General features: G+C 36.0%; 1 pseudogene; it reads right to left on the bottom strand.

Moving 5' to 3' along the window:
- Positions 1–1,358: 1,358 nt before the first annotated feature.
- Positions 1,359–22,404, bottom strand: LOC120116965 (annotated as a pseudogene).
- Between the last annotated feature and the right edge of the window lie 3,946 nt (positions 22,405–26,350).

The following is a 26,350-nucleotide window of genomic DNA, read 5'->3' as shown; positions in this document are numbered from 1 at the left end:
ATCAATGGCTTCTAAGCTTGCTTAAATACACCTTGAATCACTTTTGAACGTTAGTGATAATTAATGAAGATAATATAGCCGTTTAAGTGTGAAAACATTTAATAAAAATGCTTGGAGCGTGGGGGAATCGGTACCCTCTCATAGGGAATCGGTTCCCTCTCATAGGGAATCGGTTCCCTAAGTGTAAAATTCAAATATTTCGACCGTTGAATAGGGGGGAATCGGTACCCCCTATGGGGGAATCGGTTCCCTCCGAGCATTCTGGAAATCTCGGAGCCAAACCATTCAGGGAGGAATCGGTACCCCTTCGGAGGAATCGGTTCCCTATGAGCAATCTGGAATTTTTGGCTTTGAAATGGTTCGAAATACTTTGAAAGATTATTTTGAAATTGTTTTAAGATTAAAACTTAATTTTACACTTAAGTAAGGATTAAAAATGATTTTTGAAATATTTGGAGTAATGTTTTGATATTTGAATAATTATATCGAATATACTTAGAAAATCATTTGGAAAATCTTAAAATTCATTTAACTTAATTTGTTATATCGAAATATCAAAATGTTTTCAACAAATTATCGTAAACTTTGTTGCAATTGATGACGATTTAATTTTAATAATATTAAAATCGGTTTTTTTATAACCGTTTTTTAAAAAAACCGGTTTTTTTAAAATCGAAACCGGTTACACCGGTTAGGATATCCGGCCCTCCAAACCGGTTAAAAATCGAACCGGTTATTTTATAAACCGGTTTTTTTTCTATGGAAAAAACCGGATCGGATAAAAACCAATCCAAATCGGATTGAAATCCGACAAATGTGCAACCCTATGTCTCAGTAATCACTAATGCTTCATTCTGTCTAGCTCTGTACAAACAACTCAGTAGCGTGTATGGATCTACATGTTCGAGCATGTTTGGCAATGGCATGACAAAGATGAATGGAATGCTTTTTGAGTTAAAAATGCAAAATTGTAAGAGGCGTTTATACATTTACGCCGGAGATGGGGGATCCGTGCAATAAAAGGTTTTTTGAGCAAATTAAATTGAACTCTCCAAAAGTGGCAATTTAATATTGGTGCAGATGTTGAAGCAAATAAAACAACCAACGCATGCACTGAAGACACAAGTTCAAACAATGCCCACAAGTCCTCGAGAATTCCCCAGAGATTTTTCCCAACGAAGGGCATAACAAACAGATTAGATCCAAATGGTTTCTGCCTTGCCCTTCTTTCTCTTCTCGTACGAAACAATCATTAATGCAAACAAATACAAAGCAATAAATCAAGAAGATGAAAACTACTGCCAAAGGGAAGAGTACGAAAAGAGGAACCCCACGGTGGTGAGAGAAGGTTAAGGGCATTCACCAGAATTCACTTCTATAAATTAACACTTGAGATTCAATGAAGGGGAAAAAGACTAATGTTATATTAACATGTAAAAGTTGGAATAGCATCGTGTCTGCCATTTCCCGGGTCACTATAAGAAGCTAGATAACAGATTGATTAAATGTTGGTTTACTTGCTAGACAAGTCTAGTCGCGCAGCTTAGAACCTACCTGCTCTCAAATTGAAATTGGCCAAAACGGAAACTTTCCAAGCATTGGTGGGCGGTCAAAAGAACCATCAACTCTGATCAACAACCGTGTACACATGGCTGTGTGAGAATGACAGCTTGACCAGTCAAGCAGTGGCCACCCACATCAGATCAATGTTGCCACATAATGACTCGATTTAAACCAATTCTTGTGTAATCATAGGTGCAGACTCAGTTCCTGAAGTCTCATCGTTAGTAACAAGAGGACTAGTTGACTGAAGGGCGTTTGAGCCGAGGTCTCTGTTTGTTGATTGTGAAGATGCCTCCAAAGTAGTTTCACTTGTATTAACTGAGGATGATGAAGAGGGTTCATTAGTACTATCAGGGTTACTGTCACCCAGTTTCATTTGCACTTCACCATTTGGGACAATAGCAGCTGCTTCATTGGAACCAGGGGTCTCTCTCCATTCAACCCATGCAGGTGGCTTATCATTTTCACTGGGTCCGTCTTCTTTGGAGTCTTTAGACAGATCACTGGGATTATCTATTTTTCCTTCAGAAACCTGAGAAGATGTTGCGGTATCATCTAAGTCATCATCTTCACCTTCACCATTGACAACAGCAGCTCCCTCAGCATTAGGCGATGCAGAAGCCATAGCACCAGTAGAGCATTCATTGGAAACTCTATCATCTTCAAACGCAAACCAGTTGGAATTTGTAAAAAGAGAACCGCTGCAGACAACAAATAAAATGCCCACCAATTAGGTCAATAAATTGAATTAACACGAAAAAAGGTTTCATGATGGGACAACACAAGTGACTAAATTCTGATTCCCACCAATTAGTGCCCCACCCAAAAAAAAAAAGATTTCAACCTACCTTTCTTGGTCGTCTCCTAGGCGCAGAGAGGATATTACAACCTCAGCAGATTCATCATCAAAGTAAAAATCCTGAAAAGTATAACAGAAATAGTTTTCAATTATGCACAAAAGTTCTCCCAAAGATGGGGCAGGCAAAATACGATTTCAAATGATAAATGAGGAAAAAAGAAAGGCAGGGAGAGGGCATGTTCTTCACCATAAAAGATTATCTTTTTTAGAATACCAAAAATAACAGTGCAAAATTATTAGCAAAAACTGATAACTGCATTGTAAAACGCACAAAGTGGAAGAGTCCTCGGAGTATGTTTATAAAGTTTTTTTCCACATAATTATTCAAACAGACCAACGGCCTAACTATTCTCTAAATTTCAGATAACACATAATATATACCTCATCATCTCTTTCAAGTGAGTTATGTACCTGAAACATGTGAAAAAGATATCAGCAAATGGAAGAAACAAATAGTCCACATTCTAAATTGGAGTGTCTACCAATTTCACACCAGAATGAATATATAACGGACAAATAATGAAATAAAAGCATACGTAAACCACTAACATTTAAGATAAGAATACAGAGAAACAACCTTCCAAAGTTTTTTTTTTTGTAGAAGTAGGAGGTCTCATTAAAAAAAACCCTTCATAGTTACCCTTTCCAAGAGGAAAGGCACAATTAGCAGGAGGAAAAGAGTACCTCATTTCATTGATATTTCAAAATTACATAAGAAAACCTTTACATAACATCTGGAATGTTGTCCTCAAAAGATTCAGGAACTGCCTATATAACCTTTCAAAGTAAAGAGCTAGTACATTTTTATTTGGTAAAACGATGACAAATATACAGAAAATAAACATGAGAATAGCAGGGTAAACTTCAATAACTGCACAAACAACTTTACAATACATCAAGACACTTTTTTAAAGACAAGTTAAGCCAAGTCAATGAAGAATATCAAATAATATAAAATTCAGTTTTAACACAACATATAGTCACTAATTGCATGGCTACAAAATTATATCAAACAACGGCTCTTCAATTGCAGTATACAATATATCCATTTAAAATGTAGAATAATTGATTTTATGTTCATTCTCTAGGTCTTGGTATTCAATAAGTAAAAAATATATATACTATTTAAATATAGCTGAACTAGTACAAAATTTCTAGAAAGAACCTGTTCTATATCATCATTAGTGTAAATGCCATATCTAAATGCCTGGCTTAAGTTATTCGCCAAGGCTGCAACATCATAATCCCTGTCTTGGTAATCATCATCATCACTATCTCTGTTCCGGTCATGTAGAACAGTTGGCCTCCTGTTAAAATAGATAAAACCAAATTAAATTAACTTTGAAAAGGTAATAAATATTATATCAAGCAAAAAAGTGTCAGTTGGCAGCAAAAACTTGAGGAATCTTCTATGAATTTCCCTTGTCTGAATTTCACTATCTGCTTGCTACTAAACAGTTTAAGTTACTAAAATCTCATTCAAAACCTTTCCTTTTCTAGCCTGACACTCAAAATCATTCATGCTCTTCAGCCTGGTGACTGAATCAATTCACAAGGATTATCTTAAAATATCTAAACCCCAATATTTAAGTAAAGGACCATAACTACCACAAAAATACAATTGTCACAACAAAGCTTCCACTGACGGTATAGAAACCAGACTCAATAATATACACAACAGGTGATTACATTACATACCTACACTAATTATCAAGGACATATTTACATTGCTCTGAAAGACTACTCAGGGCATATAAAACATTATAACATTTCGAGCAACTTTAACGAGTAACTTAAAGGGTAAAAAGAATCATATATATCACCATATATTTGTCCTTCCCCCACCCATGCCTTTTTCTCCAAAAACAACTTTTATCCATGTTTATATTTTAAGTCTATAAATGTCTTTACACGGACTCACTTGAGATAGGTAGGGGCTCCATCTTAGAAGGCAAATAAATCTTAAAATCAGATCAAGAACTGTTAGAGACATTGAGCAAGTTTATATTCAACTTTCTATCATGTATATATCTCCATATATTTGTACGCCATACATAACTGCTAATGGTACAAGCAAGCAATTTCAAGAATCCTAACACTTCAAATGAATAAGCTGGGCACATTTAGCAAGTTGTATAGAGAGTTAGAGACATTGACTAGACAATTAATGCATCTATAGAAATCAATTTTTCAATTCAATATTTAGGTCATTCTCAATAAATAAACTTGTGGTTTGCTCTTCTAGTTTGTTTTATTCCATTAGTCGTCATCTGCTTCTTTCGGGATATTTTAACACAAATTTATAGCAAATTTCCCAACTAGTTTGAAAGATAATTGCATTCAGTAAAATCCTTAAGCATGATTACTACCATCTTATAATCCTTGTTTAATGATAAAATGAAATTTTCAGCACTTTAACTTAATTTTTCAATTTTGTTTGGTAACCATATAATTTTCCTTGATAAAAGAATTTATGAGATTAAATTGATTATATATATATATTTTTTAAAAAACTTATAGTTGAAATAAATTATCTCCTTTGGGAAAAAATTGAAATATTCAAATCATTGTATTTAATTTATATTTAAAACTATTCAAAATAATATAAAACACTATATTAATAAGATTAAAATATGTCAAAAATCAAGATTTACTATTATCAAACAGCATAATTACATTCAAAACTTAATCTTCGTTGATATACCAAACATTTTTTCTAATGAAAATTCAGTACTTTTTTTTATAGGAATAGAAGGCCTCATTAAAAACCTCCCTCATAGATAGCCCTTTCCCAACAGAAAGGATCCACTATTGGAGGGAGGAAAAGAGTGCCTCGTTTTATTGTTGAACCAAAATTACATAAAACTTAACAATTACACCAGAAATCCTGATATAAAACTTAATAACTCCACCTACTTGAAAAACCAACTAACTGGGAAGGAAAATAACAAGCATCTATAGTCTTACAATCAACCAATCCCCATCTTTGCTAAACTATCTGCCTCCCCATTACAAGCCCTTAGAATCAACCTAATTAACAACACCTTTTCAGAGAAGAGTGATAGAATTTCTTTAACTAGAGGCAATAAGAAAACAGGTGCCAAAGCCGGAAAGTGAACCCACTCCACTGTTGACTTGCAATATCTCTCCACAATCAACCTAGTGACAGAAAACCATCGTGATGCCAAAAAGATTTCAATGCCTCTTTTAATAGCCTTTAACTCAGCAACTGGTGGGGAACCTTGACCGATATTCTCTAAAAAAGTCAACAGAGTGCAACTATTCCAATCCCTAAGGATACCTCCAATACCTCCAACCGAGTCACTTAACCTTACAGCTCCATCGACGTTCATCTTCAAAAAATCAACAGGGGGGTAGCCAGCAAAGCACAGAGCAATCCTTTGATTCAGAAACCGAAATTCCATCTGCAAGTGAAGGATCCCCAATGAACAAATCCTCCTATATAGGAATTTCGATACTTGGCTTTAAACCACTTAAATAACCTAAATCTTACAAAGAAAAACAGAGAAAGCCTATCAAGAGATAATCCTTCAAACACAATCTCATTCCTTGCTTTCCAAATAGACCAAAAATGACTCCCGGGATAAACTTCCAAATCAATGAATTCACCCTCAAATTCCCCCACGAGATAAGTAAAGAAAGAGGGTCCTTTGGTAAAACTACAGATAAATCCCAAAAGCTTACTACCTTATCCCATAATTCCCAAACTACATTACACGTAATAAACAAATGCTTCACTGATTCCTCATGCTTCTTACAAAATGGGCAAAGGATATCTTCCCCTAGGGACATTCCTCTGTTAACTAACTTCCTTCCCGAGCGCATTCCTGCAAGATTTGACCGAGAATAATCCCTCCCCACTAGCTGACCACGAGAGACTATCCTCTACAGAATCTGAAATTTTTATATCCTTGATCCAATTCCCAATCAGACAAATTCCTCCTAGTGCAAATATTCCATACCCAACAATTTGATTCATGACTGCCAAATTCAGCAACCTTGCCCCATTTGTTAGGAGATAATGCATAAATTCTCGGGAAAAGATTTTTTAGAGGAACCTCTTCCATCCACGGATCAATCCAAAATAAAATAGACTTTCCATTACCAACTTGCAGCTTCGAATGTGATCTAAGACAAATACCCACCGAATCAGTCTTCCAAAAATTGTTGCCAATACTTCTCAAAATCCAAGAAGATCTAGGTGAAATAACCTTGCTGATAGACATAGAGTTGCAACTGGTCTTGTGCTTGCTACATTACACTCTTTTCCATACGGAATTCTTTTCATTTGCGAACTTCCACACCCATTTCCCCAATAGTGCTCGATTCGTAAGATTCAAATCAAGAACATCAAGGCCACCACTGCTCATAGGTTTGCAAACTAAACTCCAATTAACCCAGTGAATCTTCCTCTTATCCTCGCCGTCACCCCATAAAAATTTAGCCATTAAAGAATTTAACTTCTTGCCTACTTTGCAAGGCATTTTAAAAAACGATAAGAAGAATATGGGCAGTGAAGATAACACATACTTCAATAGGACTGTCCTACCAGCCAAAGAAAGAGAAGAAGATTTCTTTCAGGCGATTTCAAACTTCAAATTTCCATTCCTTGTAAACCACATCCACACTCCCCGGCGTCTTTCCTTTCAAACCCAGTGGTCGGCCACCACTTCGCTGCCGCGACAGTCACCGTCAATAGTCTCCGACCGTCGCTCGACGGCATCGGAAAAGGAAGAAAAATACACCTTTTGAATCCTCTCTTCACCCCAAGCATATAGATCGGACGTTGGTTTTTTCAAAATCGAAATAAATCGGAGTAGATCTAGAAGAAAAAATTCGCGTTCAGACGAAATTCTCCCCGTCAAACAGGAAATTAAAAAGGTTCGTGGAGTTCATCAAATGATGATTTCTCAGTGGCGGTGCTTGCTTCCGAATTGGGTATAGAATCCCGTCCTTTCTTTTCCAACCACGACACTGAAATCGAAGACCAAGACCACTGGCTCGACTGTCCCCAGGATTTTTCTGACCTCGTTCTCCTCCAGTTCTTCCGCCGTCAGTGACGCGATAAATCCGGTAACTATATCATCCGTATCATCGGAAAGTATTTCCCGTTGAACACAGGGACTTCCTGTTTTGCTCGCTTCGAAGTCATCATCAAGGATATACTTCCACAATGAACATAAGCTGACTGATTCTTCAATTTTGCCGCCCTTGTTGGTTCCACCGAGCATTCTCTGTATCTTTGAAGAAAGAAGGATTCCGATCAATTTTCAAATTCTGCTTTGCTTCAGATTTTTGTTATAATCTGAATTTAATTGCCTTCCGAGTTGAGAATTTGGTTCAATCGTCAACGCGTGTGCTTGAGTTATATCGGATTTGGCGTTAAATCCAAGCTTGAGATTTTCTTCGGGTCGTCTTATGATGGCAAGTAAGGTGACTAGTTCTGCTGGGAAAAATTGTTTTACGGTGATCATATTCAACATTCCAGAGCGTCTTCATCATAAAGGGCTTTGGCTGTTATTCGATAAACATGGAGAGGTGGTCGATTCTTTCATCCCTAACAAAAGAAGCAAGGGAGGAAGTAGGTTTGGTTTTGTTCGTTTCACCAGATTGGAGGACGCAAGGAAGGCTATCAACTGTGCTGACAGATCTAGGATTCGCGGTAATGAAGTTAGAGTTTTTTTGGCCAAATTTCAACCCCGGGAAGCTTTTTGGAGAAAGAAGTTTTCGGGTTTAAAACCAGCCGAGATCAAGAGTAAAAGGGAGGATGTTGGGCATTTAGAGGCTCCCATTGTGGGTTCTTTTGACGAGGACAAACTGCTAACTTGCAGAGGCAGCTTGGTAGGGTGGTGCAGAAATTTTTTAAAGATGAATGAGTTGGCTGCCATAATGCATAAGGAAGGCATTTTAGGCCCGAAAATCATGAGGCTAAGCGGGTTAGCAGTTCTAATCATTTTTGAAGATGATGAGAGTAGGGATTTCACGCTGAATAATCAGATGGGGGCATTGAATAAATGTTTTGGCAAAGTAGAAGTGTGGTCGGAAAACTTTCATTGCAGCAGCCGTCGGGCGTGACTTTCGTGCAAAGGGATCCCACCGTTTTTGTGGAATCCCTCCACCTTCAGAAGCATTGCAGACAAATGGGGAGAACTTATCTCCATTGACGAAGGATCTGTGAATCCAGGTTCTTTTGAAAGGGCTTTGTTTCAAATTATTACAAACCGTCAAACACGTGTGGAAGAATCCGTTGTTTTGAAAGCCAGGGACTTGTTATTTACAGTTTGTATTTCGGAGTTTGAGCCTTGTTTCAGTCTCGATTCAGTCTGGGCAGACTCGTTCTTGATGGATGAGGCAGTTGCCTCCCCGTTATCTTTGGTGGGGGAGCTCGTCGGTGTCTCGCCAGTTAATTCTACCGTGGTGGAGGTATGTCTTGAGGGAGCTGGCAGAAACGAGGACTCTTCGGTGGAGAAGATTTCTGAGCGTTGTTCTGTGGATGAAGAAAGTCTATTATGTTGTATGGGGGAAAGAGTTAGTGGCTGCTTCTCGTCGGGTGGGGAAGTAGTGGAAAGGAACATAGGGGAGGATTTTATTATGGGCTTAAGGAATTATGCTGCTGGTGTGGGGATTATTCCATCGGAATTCGAGGATGTGGTGGAGCACGAGAATGTGCTGGATCAAGGGGCTAGAGAGTCAGTTTTTGAAAGCAGCGAAAGTTGTATGTCTGCACGTGATAGAGAGAGAATATTGGATTTTTTTGATTCATCCAACTTGGATGGTCGGTTAAAGGAAAAGGTGATGAAAAACGTGATTAACATTATTAAGAGGCGTGCTATTAGTAGTTCCAAGGGTGTGGAGGCCCACCAGGATGGGGATGCCCAACAGGTTGGGGCGGTGGTTGACAGGCTGGATGGCAGAGATATATCGGGGTTAGCAGAGAAAGTTTCGGGTCCCCAATTAATGGCCTGATACAACCAAATCAAGCAGCAGTAGAAGGTTTAATGTGTGGGAGATTTGTCTGTTCTGGGAGCCAGATTATGATTCCATTTTTCCAGCTTTGGAGCCAGAGTCTATAGTTTGGTTTTCTACCCTCTTCGTGTGGATGGAAGCTCTTGGATGTCTGTGTTTTATTTTGGATACTATGGTTTGAGTCAGCTGTCATTTTTTTCTCTTTTTTAGGTGTTCTGTTTTCTGGTGCTCTCCGAGTCAAGAGTTAGACTTTTAGTTGGGTCAGTCTTTTAGAGGTTGTTGTGGTTGATATTAGGTTGAGCTACTGTTGCTGCTATGGGGGTGTTTTTTGGTTGTTTTATGGTGTTTTGTTTTATGTACGGGGTCGATATCTGGATGTATTTTGGTGTTTTTATGTTCAATGAAATCCTAAGGCACTTTTTTTCTCCTTCTGCTGATTAAGGAGCTTCTCTTTAAGTCTCTATAATCAAGGAGGTTTTTAATGAGGCTTTCAATTCCTATAAAAAAAAAAGTTTAGAATTAATTTTTTTAACAACTGGCTCACATAAAGCTTCTGAATTCTTCCTAGCACCAAGGGGGAGTCCCAGATATTATGTTGGAAAACGATCGACTGAACAACCCACTTCCAACGCCCAATCAGATAGGATTACCTCATCAACGTTAATCCCAAAAAGTTTACTCTTCGCTAAATTTAAATGCAACCTCGCCATTATACTGAAAATCCTCAAAATTCTTTTAACGTTTTTAATCTGGGTAAGTGAAGCTTGACAAAAAATGATGAGATCGTCAGCAAACTGAAGATGTGATAACCGAAATGAATTTTCAGAATTCCCAATAACAAAACCTTGGAACAAACCTTTATCCACTGCTTTAGAAAGCATCAAATGCAGCAACTCCCCTACTATATTAAATAAAAGCGGCGAGAGACTACATCCTTGTCTAAGCCCTTTAGCCATAGAAAACTCATTCGAGGGGGAGACATTTACAAGAACCGAAATAGAAGCTGAGGAAAGACACTGTGAGATCCATGAGCATTATTTCATACCAAATCCCATCTCCTTCATTGCTCTAATTAGTATAGGCCATTTAACAGAATCGTAGGCTCTCCAAAAGTCAACTTTTAGTACCACCCCTTGTAGTCCTTGTTTTCTCCAATAATCGATCCCTTCATTAGCAATAAAGGCACAATCCAACAACTGTCTCCCCGGTATAAAAGCGAACTGGGAAGGACTAATGACATCACCAACACAGCAGCTTAGTCTCTTAGATAAGACTTTTGATAGAATCTTGTACAAAATGAAAATTCAGTACTTAAAAAATTAAATGCTAAAAATTAGGTAATTTATTATTTTTCAACTCTCAATATGTCACTATATCAAATAACTAAGTGAAACGAGTAACAGGCTACAGGTTTCATGAATAATGCCACCATGGGGCAAGGGCAGTTCAACAGTGTTCCACCTTACATAATATTAATTTTAGTAATACCAAAAATTTCCATTCAACCAAAAATATGAAAACTGCAGATAACATAGGGATAAACGAGAAAAACAACACTTGAGGAAGATGACATACCCACAAGCCCACTGGTAGACATTTTCTGCAACATTACGCTTCGATAGGACATTTGTGTGCCAATAAGTCCATTCATTGTTTTCCTGTCAAGAGACGAACAAACTATGAATACAACTGGTTGGGAGTGTAAAAATAATTGACCCTAAAAGGTTTTGCATTAGGAAGAAATTGGCAAAAACCTTTCCCATGGGAACATCTAATGGTTTGAACTTGTAAACTCAAGGTTCAAAGAATGAAGTGCAAATGGAGTTAAATGACAAGAGAAAGCTACCCCTAACTGAGACCCGGCAAAGGATAGTCCCAAAATACAGAGATCAAAACATTGGATAGATTGAACATTAGACATGATTCACTTGCAAGAATTAATCTCTACTTTTGATTCTCTAATCGCAAATCCAAAAAAATCAAGATCGATTAAATGTTGCAACTTGCAATATACACTGAACATTTTTAAGTATTTGAAAAGATGTAATGAAATATCTTTGAGAGATTTAAAACCTGCAGATATGCCAGAATTTCACAATTGTTATTTCCAAGCTGAACAAGTTTGTTAGATATGCGTGTCAAGTGTCCAATATTTCCTATCCTTGGTGGTGCTCTACCTTCAGCACTAACTGTCGGCTGTGGGAATTAGAACAGAGGAAAAAATAAGCACCAATTCAGCTAAAACAGGAGGTAAAAAGTTAAACAAGCTCAAACACTAAAAGTATGTTACAGAAATACCACAAGTGCCAAGTAAAGCATGATATGGTAACTACCATATTTGGATCAGAAGTTAATGTGCAATTTTTTTCAGCTTCAAGTATTTTTCCCGAAATGTTACATTCACGTAGAAGATGCTCAACAAGTGGAACACTTTTGCTCTCTAAGCATGACAGTATTATGTTCTCCACGTGATGGTGCAAAAAACTGTTGTATGGATACCTGTGTACAGAATTAACTAAGGGTATGAGAAAGGGGATCTAAGCAAAAATCATATCATTGCACAGCAGGAATATAAAACTTACTCAAAGAATAAGTTCAGAATCCTTTGCACAGCACCCAGTCGAATCAATTCCTTTTCAGCAGCTTCACTACCAACTGTCAGCAAGACAGAAATGAACTCTACAATCTGGAAAATTCCATGTCAAATTATAAATAATTCCATCAGGTTTTTATGGTTGAACAATTTCCGATCCATAGAAAAGGACCACTGAAATAGTGGTCTAATATAGAAATTAAGAGGCTCAATTGTCAGCTATAGCTGACACATGCACAAGGACCAACAACAAAAGGACAGGCACTCAAAACTGACAAAATGCAAGTTTTTAATACCTTTAAACGGTCTTTCCCGAAAGGAGGCTGTAATTTCCCATATGTGGTTAACAAGGTTAACTCTGGAGTTGAAACATCCAACCGCTTCAGTAACTCACCTGCAGAATGGTAACCTGATTTATAAGTACTCCTGTAGGATAATGATGACCTTTGAAGTTTAGTCAAAATGAATTGTTTAGGCATCTTCCATGACCTACAAATCAAGGACAAGTCTGAATTCCCAAATGCCAATGTCATATCAGTGTCAAACTCAGATGTGCATTCAGCACAATAGGAATCATATCTGACAGAGGGGTGTGCCAAAAACTAAAGAGTTATAAACTAAGACAGTCAAGACATTCCAGAAATCGGCGGACATATATGAAAATTTCATAAGGTCTGGAAGAACTTATATTATCTACATTTTTATTTAAAAATGATGAAACACATTGACATATAATATATATATATATATATATACACATGCAAACATTTTTATTGTCATGTCCCTTCAAGCTGTGCACTAATTTTTATTTTTAAAATTGTCACCACGTCCATAATGTATCATACCGATGTCACATGTCAGTTTCCAAGCTTCTAAGGTCAAGAGACAAGAAAGGGATGCTGCCTGTCTTTCCAGCTCTCCTTTTATGTCTATTTTCATACATACAAGTAATTGAGAATGCTTCAAAAGATTAGTTCTAAGAGGGAAATATGATACTATGAAACAGCATCACTATAACATCTTTAGTTCATTTATTTCCCAATTCTAAATGAGGTGAAAATGCAAATGAATTTGTTATGCATGTAGTAGTAAAGAAGAAAATATAACTTTCACCTAAACTCTCCAGCATTCCTTCAACTGTCCCAGGCTTCACAGATATCATCGATCCTTGGGAAACTTGGCAGTATGTATGATATACGCCCAATGTTAGCCTCTTGGGATCTAATAAAGATATGCACACAGACAAGGAATTGACCAGAACAGATTTTGGTCTAGAATCTTCCAAAGCATGATGAAATAATCTTCCAGTGAAACTTCATGACAGCGCCAAGGGGAAAAAAGAAAAAATAAAGTACCCAATTAAATGATTGATGAGTCAGGACAAACTGTTAGCACACATGTATAAGCACCATGAGAAGAAAATAATGACACCTACTTTGGGCTTGTAATTTTGGCAGCAAGACCAGGAGGAGAAATCGTGTTATTGCACATAAGGTTTCAGCTGCATTGGCATGCACCTCAGCAGAATCCTGTGAAAAGACATTTGAACATTTTTCAAAAACTTAACCACTATTAGTTCCATGAAAACCCTGAAGTAGAAGATGGCAAGCTAATGTTTACATTAGGTCACATCAAAAGTTAAATAAAGTGTCATTGAGACTAACATATTTTCTACCTAAAGGGCTCCTCACTAGGGAAAGGGTGGAAGGGATAGAAAGTGTCAAATCAGTTGATAAAACCGAGAGATATTAACCTAGAACAATGAAGAAGAAATAAAGAAAAGAAGGTAAAAGCAGCAAAACAAGTTAAAGGAAAGCTCCAACCATGCCACTCAAAAAAGTGAAGAAGCCTTTAGAAACAAATGCATTTTAACAAAGTAGGAAAAAACCAAAATTTTTTTTTTATAAGATTTGAAGGTCTCTTTAAAAACCTCCTTCTTGATTAATGGGCTTGTAAAGAAGCTTCTTAATCATCGGAAGGAGGAAAAGAGTGCCTTATAATTTCATTGAAGAAAATAAGAATTACAACCTTGGAAAGAAAAATCCAAGTAGAACCCTTACAACAATTCTTGAGCCTTAAAACCGAACTATAGAAGTCAACAACATAATAATCAACCTATACCAGCCTTTGCTAGAGCATCGGCATCCATATTAGCTGTCCTTGCAATCCATCTAACAACCCCCCGACAGTTTTAAGACACTCAACAATATCTCTAACAATGAAACCATAAACAGCTGGACATGAGACAACCTTATTGATCCAGTCTACTGCAACTCTGCTATCACTCTCTATGATCAACCTATCTTTAACCCTCCCTAGGACAGAGGTAAAGAAAAGAGATACCCCTTTGGATAGCTTTAAGTTCCTTCAATGTTGGAGGTCCAGAACCATCCGGTTCCTGAAAAGAACCAAGGATTGCACCAGAATGATCCCTTATAAGACCACCCAGACCTGATTTTCCAATCACAACTAATTGTTGCATCCACATTCAACTTGATGAAACCCGTAGGGGGAGGTAACCAAGGGGTTATGGAAGACTTCAAGAAATTGTAGGACGAGTAAGAATCCCCTATAGAAGGATCAGTCCCCCCTTCAAAAACTATGTAATTCCTGAATTTCCAGATTGTCCAAATAACAGCCCCAGGAATGAAAGTCCAAATTACCGAATTAGATTTCAACTCATCCCAAGCAAGAAGAAAATTTTTTTGCTTCTGCAGAAAACACAGAACTAAATCTCCAAAAATTTAGAAATTTATTCCACAAAGACCACGCAACCGAACAGGAGAAGAATAGATGCGAAGAAGATTCTTCAACCATTTTACAAAGAGGGCATAAGCCATCCTCAATACCTTGAACTCCTCTTTTAACCAATTCGAATTTAACTGCAATTTTTTGAAGCACAATTTGCCAAACTAATGTTTCAACTCTAGGGGGAACCAATCCTCTCCAAACAATCTTGTTCCAGAAATGAGACTCTTTTAAAATTAAAGCACAACTCTTAACACAAGAACCGACTGTATAAACCCCATCCCCACTGCCTTTCCAGATCAATCCATCGCTAGAATCAATAGATAGAGAGAAAGAAGAAATGATGCTCACCAAATTGCACCATTGTTCAAGCTCCCAATCGTTTAAATTTCTTTGAACTTTAACATCTTCAAATCCAGCCCGAAGAAAGAAATTCCCCAAACCCCACAAAGTTTACCGAATTTATTAGTTGACAGTGAAAACAGTCTAGGAAATAGAATCTGAAACGGAAAATCAGCAGCCCAGCTATCTTGCCAAAATCGAACATGCTTACCATTTCCGACATAAAACTTGCACAAACTACGGAACTTACAACCAAATGAGTCTTGTTTGAAATGGTTATTAACCACTGATCTCCACAACCAGGAGGATTGAGAAGGAATCTTGCTGTCAAACAATAATCTAGAAGAGTCAATGTTGTATTTGCTACAAATAAAATTCCTCCAAACAGAATTTCTCTCATTTGCAAACCTCCAAGACCATTTCCCTAGCAATGCTCTGTTCATAGAAATCAGATTCCGAACTCCCAAGCCTCCCTCAGTCTTTGATTTGCAGACATCATTCCATTTAACCCAGTGTATCTTCTTAATACCATTGCCCCCTCCCCATAAAAAATTAGACATAATAGAATTGAGAGTCTTGAGGATAGAAGCTGGAATCTTGAAGATAGACAAAAAATACGTAGGTAGTGAGGACAGAACGGATTTGATCAAAACCAGTCTCCCTGCTAAAGAAAGAGTAGCAGCCTTCCAACCTGCTAATTTAGAGTGAAAATTCTGTACCATTGGTTCCCAGATAACAGAGGAATTCCTAGTAGCACCTAGAGGGAGGCCTATATAATTAGATGGGAAGTTTCCCACCAAACAACCGATAGAATCTGCCCAAGTTTTAACCTCCTGTTGGGATATATTAATCCCGAAGAGTCTGCTTTTCTTAAGGTTTAGTTGCAACCCTGACATAACCTCAAATACTCTAAGCACCCTCTTCACATTCATAATTTGAGTCTTCAAAGCTCCACAGAAAATAATTAAGTCATCCGCAAACTGCAAGTGTGAAAGATTAAAAGACCCCTCCTCCTTGCCAACTGTCAAACCAGCAAATAAACCCTCCGAAACAGCTCTTCGGATTAAAAGATTCAATAATTCCCCCACTAGGTTAAAAAGTAAAGGCGAGAGTGAACATCCCTGTCTAAGGCCCTTGGCCATTGGAAACTCCTCGGATGGAACCCCATTAACTAACATTGAGATTGAAGCTGTAGAAACACATCTCCTAATCCAACTTATCCATGTGAAACCGAAACCCATTTTTTCCATCACCTTGAACAAAATAGGCCAGTCAACCGTATCATATGTCTTTTTGAAATCAACTTTAAACACACAACCCTTTAGCCCTTTCTTCCTCCAATAATCAACACCCTCGTTAGCAATGAGTGAGCACTCCAAAATTTGTCGACCGGGAATAAAAGCGAATTGAGTCGGGCTTATAAGATCTCCTATACAACTTCTAAGCCTCCTTGAAAGACACTTGGATAATATCTTATACACTCCTCCTACTAGGCTTATAGGTCTATAATCATCAAGACTTCCAATGTTAGATTCCTTAGGAATAAGGGTAATAAAAGTATGGTTAATACCATGTTCTCATTCTTTCCCCACAAAAAACCTGTGAAAAAACTGCATAATATTCCCTTTAAGAACAGACCAAAACCTTTTAAAAAAACCCAAGTTCAATCTGTCGGGCCCCGGAGCTTTATTGCTATCACAAGACTTTAGAGTTTCCCAAACCTCCTCCTCGGAAAATTCCTTCTCTAAAAGCATATTCTGTTTGAAAGAAATTCTGAGAAAAACCAAACCAATATCTTCAACTTCTAAAGTAGACCGATCATTATAAATTTTGAAAAAATGATCTTTGACCTTGGCCTTGATAACAGTTGGATCGTGAGTAGTATTCCCATCAACAATTAAAGCATTCAGAGCATTTCGTTTCCTCCTAACTGAAATTTTTATATTACTCAAACAATCAACGATACTTACTGAAGAGTTGAATTTGTCCACAATCATCTCCAATACATCTGTATCCTCTATCCATTGTATTGACTCCTTATAGTTTGAGTACATATGCTCATCAGCACCAATAAGACGTATTAAAACCTGTTTAACAATAAAAGACTTGCATAAGCTAACAAAAACCTTTCAGAGAATTAGTGAGTAGCAATCCAAGGTCAAAAGTGTAATTTATTCATAACAAAACAAACTTTAGTAAACAACCAAATGCACAAGTAATCTTTTAAATGAATAGAAATATAAAAAACTATAGTGAGATATTCATTTACGCAAAATAACAACAAAGATAGACTAATACCGACCTCCATTACTGAAGTTATGCCAATCAGATCAACTAAACGCTTGACAATTTCCTGATGGCCCTGGACAGAATCATAAAGGCAACAAACCGGATAAATAAAACAGATGCATCTTTGAAGCTAACTCAGAGGCAATAGTTTTATTTGCTATACATAGTATCACAGCAAGTAGCATCCACAATTTCGACACAGCTACATGAATAATTATAGAGAGAAAAGTTTAAGAGACAATTTCATGTTATATTAACAAGCATGCAACATCTTAGTCCAAGGAATTCAACCACGTAAGGAACCCCAAATTCGTGTTATATTAAGAAGCACCAACATCTTAATCCTTGTTATATTAACATATTGAATTTATCTTAGTCCTTGCCAATAATAATTCCACTTGATATAGGCCTATGTATTCCTGTCTCACAAACTTTTTTTAGTTTAGACAGAAACATCTTCTAATACATTACATCCTTAAAGCAAAACAGGCAAAAAAGACAAAGGAAAAAACAGAAAACTTTACGTCTTTAGATGCTCAGAGAATATATGAACAGAAAATCAGAACAGAGACAAAAGCACCCCCTAATTTGATATGTAGATGGACAAATAGCAAAGCATATAACAATATCCTAATATCACAAGGTCATTCGTTTAAAACTTAAAACGGTCATTCTTAGAATACTACATTGGCAATGTATAATAGAAAACTGAATAATATTAGATTTTGTCACAACCACAATGTGGGTTAACGAAAACATTTTATAAAAAAAATATTGTTGTAAAATTTATTCAACAAACAATTAGAGGTGAAATGGTAAAGGATATGTATATAATAATTCATTAGTCACATGTTTGATACTTAAATAGTAGTTTTTAGTTGTTTTATTTAAATATTTTATAGAAGTATCAAAAGGAAAAATATCCTTACAATAAGAATTTTAGTAATAATTTATAAAAATGGTTTTTCAGTCATTTCCCAACTGAGTAGGTACCCGATTAACCAGTGACATTAACTCAATCAGGCCTTTAAATGGTATTATAGATTCTCATAAATGCATGTAATGCTACCAGAAATATCAATCATTCCTATTTTAACAACAAATAAATAGAAGAAAAAAATCCCTCGACCGAGTTAAATAAAATCTTTAACATACCTTAACATACTGCAGGAAAGGCAATGTCTTCCGCAATAGCAAACATAATACAACCTAGCAAGAAAACCAAATATGAAACATACTAGCATAGATAACAACATATTCAAAGTCCCTTGTATACTTAAATATAATAAATGAAAGGAAATGCACAAGAGCTACAAAGTTAAACATGTGAGTTCTTGAAAGTTGAAAAACAGATACCTTACTGAAGTACCCAGCCAGTGGTGTGCTATGGGAGTGATTCGAATCCAAAAAGGAAAATAACAAATTCATTAACTACAAACAAACAAGCACCAGAAGAAACTTACATTAAGAAAGACAAAGTACAAATTCACATAGAGGGGGAATAAAGGGGGTCAACTTCTTACTTCCTCATCTTCTACCAATGTTTTTAGTATTATATCAACCTCACATGTAAAAAGCTCACATGAAATAAAAGGAAACCTACAATCACACAAATCAAGTATTACAAAACAACAGTATACAGTAAAATTGAGGGAGTCTGAGCAAACCCATTTGCTAAACTGTTAAAACATACTTGAAAGTCCGCTTATTATCAGCATCCTCTGGAGGTTCGACCACAATATATCGAAGAAGCTGTTCAACTTGAGCCTTCTCCCTCAAGCTGCAAATGAGAACAAAATATGAAAATGACGAGAGAGAGAGAGAACCAATGAAAAAAAATTGAATTAGTCGTTTGAAAGCAAATGATTTGCAAGGATCATCTTAAAATGAGCAAATATTCGGGCCTCCCACAAATGAAGCCATCAGCATCCTTTGAAGGGATCCCAAATAACATTATTTCTTTGATAAGAATAGATGTAAGCAGTGTTGTCAAGGACACAAGGCACAATGTAAGTGATAGAATCATTATATTGCCTCAGGCACAAGGTGCAAAGCAAGTACTAGCTTTGCTGAAGAAATGTGTGTTTTATAGATGCTTTTGTGTGTTTGTGCATGTATAAGCATAAGATATGTAATCAAACATGCATTTTCCTGTTGGCTGCATGGTTTTCTTCCGGTCCCAAGTCAATAGTTGGATACTCAAATATTGATAAGTACAGAGTTTTATAACATCCCCCTTCCTACTAGAAAAGGTACATTAATGAAAAAAGTTGAAAATAAAATAAAATATTTTTTTATAGGAATTGAAGGCCTCGTTAAAAACCCCCTTCTTGATTAAAGGAGCTTATAGAGAAGCTCCTTAATCAGCGAAAGGAGGAAAAGAGTGCCTTAAGATTTCATTAACCAAAAGAAATTACATAAGATACAACCAGATAAACACCCCCAACATAACCAAAAAACACCCGAAGACACCCCTAAACAACAGAACAAGCTCAGCCTAAACCATCAAAGGTACTAACACAATCTTAATTTTGGCTGAGCTGTAAACCAATCTAGCAATAGCAAAGAAGACTTAACGCCTAAACAATTCCTGGAATACAACACAAAACAGTACAACAAAATGCCTGAAACAATGAACCAAACCCCTCCTAAAGTAACTTGACTGCCGCCAAATTACAAGACCTAGGAATAAGCTCCAGCAAAGGTACATTAATGAAAAAGGTTGAAAATAAAATAAAATATAAAGAACTTCAATTAGGCATGTTTTTGTGCCTATTGCCTTACAGAAAAAGACAGTCTGGCATACTAGATGTGTGCCTGATCAAATTTTCCTTGCCTGAAAGAAGTTTAAGTACCTTTTTTGACTAGAACTAAAGAGCAAGGCTAGACTCTTTTCCTCCTTCCGCTAGTTGGATCTTACCTTAGGGGTCAGGTCCACTAAGAGGGAGGTTTTTAATGAGACCTCCTATTCCTATCAAAAAAAAAGAGCTAGACTAGACGCACCAAGGTGCATGCCTTGACAACATCAGGAGTGGAAAAAGGTCAATTTGTTCCTAATAACCTTTTTGTGCAAGAAAGAAGTAGAGTATACTCATCATCTCTGAAGAACTCGTCCATGGGCAATACAACTTTGGTACACAGCTTATGCAAGTTTAGGTAGCACTTGGGTCATTTCCAGTTAATTGAAATGGAGTTACAAGCTCAGAAGGGGTCACATTCTTGTATGGGTAGTAGAGAAGTTATAACTTTTATTCATGTCTTGATATGTGCTTCTTATTTCAAAACTGACCTTGCACAACCTTATACAAAGTCCTAAACTGAACTGATGATCTCCACTGAAAGTTTCATATGGTTTAGTGTAAGACTTCTACCAACCTTTACTCCGGTTCTTTTCCAGTGTAGCTTCGAAAACTTTCTACAAGATTAACCTCTTCATACATCATGCTTCCATGTGTTATTTGCCAAACATTTTGAACTGCATTTATCTTGATTAAACACCGTAGTCTCCAGGATCTCATTAACCAAGTTTGCATTGACACCCAGAGATATATTGAGTTCTATAGATAGACTTTTATTTTTAATATTTACTTGCAAAGTTAAGAAGACAAGAATCAATAATGATCCCAAAATGTGAATGCCAATCTGTATACGTTTATGAGAGACTTAATCTTTTATTGCCCCTTTTAAGATTCTGCATATACACTGGTTCAGAAGCTTTTACATGGGGCTTTTAATATTTAAATCTATGAACTATGATCAAACATTAACACAATTTCTCACTTGGAACAAAACCCTGCATGGTGATTAAAGTAAAAATGAAATATTTAAGAACATTATGGTATAGAACAATTTAATATGCTATAAGATGAAAGAAGAAAGGAAGCACAATGGGAGGCTAGAAGCTGTACAAGTTTATAAGTCGCCCATTAACGGCTTTGCATTCCTGAATAATTTCATCCTCATCAAGAATTTCCTCCAGTGTAAAATTTTCCTTATCTAAAATTGTCTCAACCTGCATTGATCATAAAAACGAAAATTGTCACAAAAAAAGGAAGAAGAATAAAAAATACGTCTACAGAATAAATGGGCAGAAAATAGTACACACAAATTAATTGTGAACTAAAAACTAATAGCAACTATGGCCTTGACCCTTAAACACCATTTCCTTAGACAATGAGGCTTATTAGGGAATAAAATATGGGTAGAACACAACTATCAGCCTCGCCTAAAAATTTAAACCTGAAAGATAAATGATTATTACAGGAATGTCATCATAGGCTTCTAGAGAAAAGCATAGCCAAAATTATTCTCCGCTGCAGCTAACATGACAATGCGAGTCTAAGAAGACCTGCCCCCAGAATCTGACCTACTTGTAAGAAAAAAGATAGGGTCCAACTATTTCCGTCTCTTTGCCAATCTTAAACACACTAATGCATAACCAGAGGAAACAAAAACAAAAGTTACCCTCTAATAAATGCATACAGAAGAACGCATTGATGCTCAAGAACAAAAGATGAATTTCACATTTGAAAAAAAAAACGCCCATTGATTCGAAATTAAACAAGGGTACTCATTTTATCCTGTAGCAAATACCACCTGACTTTTTATAAACTCGATTTGAATAGAACAATTGGAGAAGTTGAAAAATCTCCAAATAAAACTGCCCGTACAGATAAAAAAAAATAAGAAAGAACCGCAAGAGAAGGCGAAACTCACAGGAGACGCAGTGGTCAATCCGGCCATACGCCAAAACATCTTTGCGAAAAATCAAACAGCGCAGAACTCAGATCTGAAGCAGAGAAAAGAAAACCCTAGGAATTGGCGAATTTAAACAATGAACACGAAAAATCCGCTGTAGCAGCAACCCTATCAATAAGAACCGTACGGATTCGAAATGAAAAATCAAAAAACTTAAAAGCGGATGTTTACTGGGATTCGATCAAAACGATGGATGTGCGCGCGGGCGAGAGAAGGAACTAAAAAAGCACACCCCGTAATCGCGGGATTGTTAGGAGAAACAAAAAATAATATATAAAATACAAATTAATATACATTTTTAACAGTATAAACTATGGTGGTTTTATAATTTGAATAAAGTATAGTGGAAAAATAAACAAATTAATAAATTATCATTAAAATAAATGGGAGAAAATGACAAGAAGATAAAGGGAAATCAAACCTATAGAAATAATAATAAAAATAAAAATATGATATTAATAATTTTATGAAAATAATGAATATTAATAATTTTATCAAATCTAAATATATTTTAAGTTTTCAATAATTCTGTGGAAATGGTGAATATTATTAATTTTATATTATTAAAACGAAACTATAATATTATATAGAATATTAATAATTTACTAACAACAATATAACATATATAATATGTTATCAATTTAATAAAAATATTAGACATACAAGCGAAAGGGATAATCAAAAGTTTTGTGAAAGTTTTGGGATTGTGTTTGCGAAAGTCTTGGGATTGTGTATGATTGAGTTAGAGTCGTTGGCTCCGGCGGTGGCCACAGTTAATCTGTCGGTAACTCTGGAGCGCCCAGGATCCCCAGTTCCTTTGGAGAACCAGCGATAAGTGAATAAAGGTAGGAACGAGACTGACCATTGTGAAGGTACGGCTGGTTTGACTACTAAGGAATGGAGTCTTGGAATACGATCAAGATATATCAATGGATGAGACGGCGGTAGAGGTGGTTGGTAATATATATAATGATGACGCATCTCCTACTAGTGATGGAATCCCTATGCCATTGACTGCGTCCCCTACAAATTCGTATGCAACTACTCTTGTTGGTGTGGCACGTGAACAGATTGAGAAATTTGATTTTGGAGATGATGATGTTGTCCTAAAGAAATGAGACGTGATTGTTGATAGGAGTGGCCCTTACCCAATTGTTCAATTCTCAAATGGTGTCCATGATTCGATAGATCATAATATGAGGAAACTGTGATTGTTTAGCTCTTGGGGAAGACCATTGGATATAAATTTTTATGGAATCGAATCAATGCTCTTTGGCATCCTTAAGGCAAATTCCAATTGGATGATATTGATAATGGATATTACCTGGTCAGTCTGGAACTTGATAGTGATTATGTGAAGATCCCCACAAAGGGTCTTTGGGTTGTTTATGGAAGTTATTTGACGGTTCAACCTTGGAGTCGAATTTTTAGTACCTCAGATAACTACCCTTCGCAGGTAATGGTTTGGATTAGACTTATAAGACTTTCATACCGTTATTACGCAAAATCTTTATTTCGTTTAATTACTGGGGAGATTGGAAGGGTGATCAAGGTAGATTACATGTAATACCCCAAACTTCGGGTCAGTGACTGAAATGTAAGGATTTAAAATTTTGTGGTTTATTTTGAATAAATTAAAAAGCTCAAAGACTGATTTTTGGAATTTGTGTTTAGGACTTATTAGCAAATATGGAAGAATAGAAGGGCATAGAGGTCTTTTAACATGAATGAATTTAAAATTCATTTTAAAGGTTATTTAAGCATGTGGGAAATAAGAAAAGAAAGAAAGGAAATGTCTAAAAGCTTTGGCTTTCTCTTATTCCTCTCCACCGTAAGCTTCTCGTTTCTAAGGTAAGTTAATTGAAGTTGATTAATTCTTTCATTTTTTATTTGATTTTGGTTATTTGGGTAATATAGAAGCTTAATAAAGCTTAAAGATGAGTTGAAACTAAGAGATGAATGAATTAATGGTGAATTAGTAAAATGGGTTTTTAAGGGAATTGTTAGAAAATGATTAGTATTTGGATTCTAAAGGAATATTTGACTTATCAAGGGTTTTAATAAGATGCTAGAAGTGTTAGAAATGAATATTTTTAGTTTCAATAGTTTTATGGAAGATTTTACATGTTAAAGGGATTTTAATGGAGATAAATTAGTGGTAATAAGTGTAAATGAGTTTAAAGGTATGAATAGAGTTTAAAGTGGTAGATTTAAGTGAAGTTGGATAAATTTTCGAAGTGAATCAGATGAATTCTGGGTAAGGGTATCGGTACTGGATGAACATTACCGATACTATAAGGTTAAAATGTAAGGGAAGAGTATGAATACAATGAACAGTATCGATGATGATTGAAGTAGTATTGATACTGATACCAAAAGTAGGGTATCAATACTGTAATTGCAATCTGAATTCCAGAATGTCAAAATGGCATCGGTACTGAAGTGGGTATCGGTACCATAGAAGAGAAGTATCGGTATTGTAGGAAGAATATCGATACTATTAAGTCTGCAATGTTAAATTAGGTGTTTCATTTTGTTTAAGTAGAGGTTAATTGATTAGATGAGAATTGAGCTACGATATTCATATTGGTCATGTAATGTGTAGATTCGATCGAAAGCAAATGTTGAATGAAGGGACGTATAAAGTTGGGAAGTTAAAGTGAAAAAGAGTTGCTTAAGGCTTAAGTGAGGCAAAGGTGAGTGTTATTTACTTATTTTATTTATGATTGGAGGATGACTTGTGATGAGCCAACCTTAAATGTTTTTTAATAAAACGAAATGCTATGAGTATATATGAAGTTTTTCTATGTGAATAAGTTCTATATAAGTAAATGGGTAATTAAATAATGATATGTAACATGAAATAATTATGTGAATCACTATGAATGCATGTTATGTGTGACTAAATAAAAATATTAAATAATTATATGTGACATGAAATACTAAGAGCAATTGTTTGAATGTGAATAAATTGTTGAAGTATATTTTGATATAACAATTAAGGCAAAATGTTTTTGAACTTAATTGAATTTATTCAAAGTTTTCAAAAATAATTCGAAGTCCTTGAAAGTGGATTTGAGCAAAAAATGATTTTCACGTACAAGAAGTATCAATATTGTTCTTACAGTATCGATACCTCATAAACAGTACTTATATTGCTCATATGGTACCGATACCAAAGGCAAGGGAAGTATCGATACTACCAGCAACGCTCAAATTCCATAATGCAAAAATGGTATCGATACCCAAAAGGGGTACCGATACTACTATGTAAAGTAGTATCGATACCATAGACATAGTATCGATACCATCAGGCCCCAACGACTAGTAAAGAGTAGTTGATTTAAAAAATAAAAAAGATAGTAACTATACTCCCTTTAGGAGTATCGATGTAACACCCCCAACCCGTATCCGACCCGAATACGAGTCTGAGGTATCACATTGACTTTTCAAACTTTGACTCTTGACAAAATTCAAGGAAAATTTAAAACTTTCATTAACATAAAAGCAGTTTATTTACATGAAATGACCAAAACAACCAAAATCGATCAGAGCATTCATAACTTACACTTTTCTTACATGTCAACATACTACACACGACAAAATACATACTTTATCAGTTACTTCTGATCTGATCTTTTAACAGTGCTGCTGTTCTTGCCACCATATTTCTACTCTTCTTGATTCTTGGTACCTACATGTAAATCACTTACACTCTAAGTCACAGACTTAGTGAGGCATAACATAAATATATGTATACACATGTATAACAATGAATTTATGAACATGCATTCTTATCATTGATCAGGACATTTCAACTTTCATGTATCTATTACACTATAACATATATGATGATAACATGTATACATAACACATACATTCTCATGCTAATTTCACTTTAATTTATCTTTGGATTGCCCATGTACATTATTGAGAACAGAAGGTACACGAGTACATTGAGGTTGTGCATAATACTGTAACCACAGCTCGAATAAAATCCCACTAGGGGCACTGAATATTTGTCCCGAATGACCACTATGTCCCGAAGGACCACTGATAATCCCTCGACTCTTGGCATGTCAATTATACTTACAGCTCTCATATTAAATAACATGGGCTTAATTATAATTACATTTCTCATTTCACATCTCTTTCATCAATGTCCATGTAAACACATAAGCCACTTCATATGATCATTTCTATTATTTCAC

This window comes from Hibiscus syriacus, unplaced genomic scaffold, assembly GCF_006381635.1.
Source record: "Hibiscus syriacus cultivar Baekdansim isolate YM2019G1 unplaced genomic scaffold, ASM638163v2 tig00110317_pilon, whole genome shotgun sequence".
Lineage (NCBI taxonomy): Eukaryota > Viridiplantae > Streptophyta > Magnoliopsida > Malvales > Malvaceae > Hibiscus > Hibiscus syriacus.
Note: the sequence above shows the minus strand (reverse complement) of the source record. Positions and strands in the feature narration are given on the sequence as shown.